This window comes from Psammomys obesus, unplaced genomic scaffold, assembly GCF_907164565.1.
Source record: "Psammomys obesus unplaced genomic scaffold, mPsaObe1.curated_primary_1811, whole genome shotgun sequence".
NCBI classification, from domain to species: domain Eukaryota; kingdom Metazoa; phylum Chordata; class Mammalia; order Rodentia; family Muridae; genus Psammomys; species Psammomys obesus.
The window spans coordinates 135,337-138,981 of NW_026590110.1; positions in this window are offsets into that span (position 1 = coordinate 135,337).

Here is a 3,645-nt window from a genome sequence, read left to right on the forward strand (position 1 = left end):
TCTTCTTCTTCTTCTTCTTCTTCTTCTTCTTCTTCTTCTTCTTCTTCCTCCTCCTCCTCCTCCTCCTCCTCCTCCTCCTCCTCCTCTTCTTCTTCTTCGTCTTCTTCTTCTTCTATTATTCATAGGTTTGGTCTTTCCATAGTGTCCCAGATTTCTTGTATGTTTTGTGTCAGGAACTTTTTAGACTTATTTTCTTTGACTGATTTATCGATTCCTTCAATTGTATCTTCTACACCTGAGATTATCCCTTCCATCTCTTATATTCCATTGGTGATGCTGTTTTCTTCCCTAGGTTTTCCATTTCTATGATTGCCTGTTTGTATTTTCTTTATTGTTTCTATTTCCATTTTCAGGCCTTGTGCAGTTTTATTAATTTTCTTCACTTATTTAATTTTATTTTTCTTTATGTCATTAAGGGATTTATGCATTTCCTTTATCTCTTTGATTGAATTTTTCTGTATTTCTTTAAGTGATTTATTCAAATCCTCTTTTAAGAACTCTATCATCTTTATAAAGTTGTGTTTAAGGTCATTTTCTTTTCCTTCAGCTGTATCAGTATGTCCAGGGCTTTTTGTAGTAGCTGGGTTCTGATATTGTCATATTGCCCTGGCTCTTGTTGTTTGTGTTCTTACTCTGGCCTTTGGCCATATGGTTGCCCCTGGTGTTGGCTGGATGGTCCTGATTCTGACAGAACTCCTTAAGGAGGCATGCAGAGCCTTGGGCTTGATATTGGAGTTCAGAGAATAATAGGCTTCTCACTTCTCCTGGCTGGGTGTTCCTGGAAACCTGCAGGCTTGGATGTTCCTCTCCTGGCTGTGTCTTCTGGCAGGCAGGAGAAAAGCTGGACAGGCTCTAACCAGGCTGCTTCTCTGCTGGCTGTGTCTCACAGCAGGCAGGAGAAAGGCTGGTCAGGCTCTAATCTGGCCCTTCCTGGGGACCCAAAGGTCTGAATGACCCTCCATATATTTGTTCTTATTCTGTCTTTGTGAGGAGCAAAGATCTGGACAAGAGAAAAATAACTTGTATTTTTAATTAAATTTTATTTTTTATATATTAATTACAGTTTATTCATTTTTTTTATCCCAGCTGTAGCCTCTCCCTCATTCTCTCCCCATCTCACCCTACCTCCTTCATCTCCTTCCATGCCCCTCTCCAAGTGCACTGATAGGCAAGAGCCTCCTCCCCTTCCATCTGACCCTAGCTTATCAGGTCTCATCAGGAGTGGCTGCATTATCCTCCTCTGTGGCCTGGCAAGGCTGCTGCCTTCTCAGGGGGAGGATGGTCAAAGAGCCAGCCACTGAGTTCATATCAGAGACAGTCCCTGTTCCCCGTACTAGGGTACCCCCTTGGAGACTGAGCTGCCATGTGCTACATCTGAGCAGGGGTTCTAAGTAATATCCATGAATGGTCCTTGGTTGGAGTATCAGTCTCAGAAAAGATCCCTGAGCCCAGATTTTTGGTTTTGTTGCTCTCCTTGTGGAGCTCCTGTCCTCTCCAGGCTTTACTAACTCCCCCTTTTTCTATATGATTCCCTGCAGTCTGCCCAAAATTTGGCTGTGAGTCTCAGCATCTACTTCTATATCCTGTTGAGTAGAGTATTTCAGTAGCCCTCTGTGGAAGGCTCCTGTCCTGTTCCCTGTCTTCTCCTACTTCGATGTCTACCCTCTTTGCTCTTCTGAATGAGAATTAAGCCTCTTCGTTAGGGTCCTCCTTGTTGTTTAGCTTCTTTAGGAGTATAGATTTCAATGTGTTTGTCCTATATTATATGGCTAATATCCACTTATAAGTGAGTATATACCATGTGTGTCTTTCTGCTTCTAGGTTCCCTCACTCAGGATGATCTTTTCTGGTTCTATCTTTTGCCTGAAAATTTTATAAGTACCTTGTTTTTAATTGCTGAAGTAGTACTCCATTGTATAAATGTACCACGGTTTCTGTATCCATTCTTCGGTTGAGGGACATCTAGATTGTTTCCAGATTCTGGCTATTATAATTTTTTTGTAGTAAGTGTTTGGTACCTTATTCACATCTTCTCCATTAATACTCAACTGTTTTTCTTTTTTAAAACTTTTTTCTTTTTTATTATATTATAATTTATTACAATTTATCTGGCTGTGGTCCCCCTCCCTCATCTCCTCCCAAACCCACCCTCCCACCCTCTTCTCCACCCATGCCCCTCCCTAGTCCACTGATAGGTGAGGTCCTCCTCCCCTTCTATTTGACCCTACCCTATCAGGTCTTATCAGGACTAGTTGCATTGTCTTCCTGTGTGGACTGGAATATTTAACTTTTTAACACCAAGTTTTATTGGACAGACTTTTAATAAAAATAATTATGGACGTACCCAAAATCATGTGACTTGGAAAGTGTTAAATTTATTAACCTAAACATTTATAATAAAGAAGACAACTATTAGTTTCATCAAAAAAAGATGACATGAAAGTTAATTATGTAGTTTTCATAAATATTTTGATGACTTAGATGTTGAAAAACTTTAACAACTTATATTAATATTTTTCAATGGTAAAATAATATATCACAATACATTTTATTTCATATTATGGGGTGAGGAGAGCTTACAACAGCAGTTAGCATTAAATCACATCATTCATTACATTTAGTGCTGATTTGTCTACCAGTTATATTTACTTCTTTTCTTTCCAAATATCAGCATTTGCCTGCAAACACAGACAGAGCTATCCAGTCTGACTCCAAAAAGGGGACTCATACTGCTTCCTGACACTTTTCAGTGTGAGAAAAAAAAAGCCAAAGTCTTTTGGGGATGGTGAGAGAATCAGGACTCAGAACACAGTGGATGGCAGTGAAATATATGTATAAACATTGTTTTCAATAATGTGGACATCTTAAATATATCATTGTGTAACTATTACAGTCTATCTATCTATCATCTGTCTATCTATCTATCTATCTATCTATCTATCTATCTATCTATCTATCTATCTATCATCTATCAGCTTTAACTATCCTATCTTTGTTTGTGTTATGCTGAATTACTGCCTCAAAGGACATAGTGTTCTCTCCTGGGATACACAAGCCTCCTAACCTCAGATGTGATTCTTTGCTGCAACAAGATTTTTTAATGCTCAGGATTAGAAATGAGAATGGGGATGTGAATCCCCTGCATGTGATAGGAGAGAGTACAGAGAAAGCCACAAGGTGAGTGATCAGAACCAAACCCAATAATTCTCCTTTTATGTGCTGTGATTGAAGGTATGTGCCAACAGCTAAGTTGTCAATACTGGACTTGGTAAAGTGTAAAAGTGAGCAAATGAAACTCAAAAGCATTTTTTAAATTTTAGAGTGAATTTAATTTATTATTATTATTTTAATACTTATTTTTATTTTTATTAATTACAGTTTATTCACTTTGTATCTCCTTTTCTTTCCTTCCTCCTCCCCTCCCAATCTCATCCTCCTTCTTCCCCACCCGTGTCCCTCTCCCAGTCCACTGATAAGGTAGGTCCTCCTCCCCTTCCTTCTGATCCTAGTCTATCAGATCTTATTAGGAGTGGCTGCATTGTCTTCTGGTAAGCCTGGTAAGGATGCTCTCCCCTAAAAGAGAGGTGATCAAAGAGCAGGCAAATCAGTTCATGTCAGAGACAGTCCCTGTCCCCATTACTATGG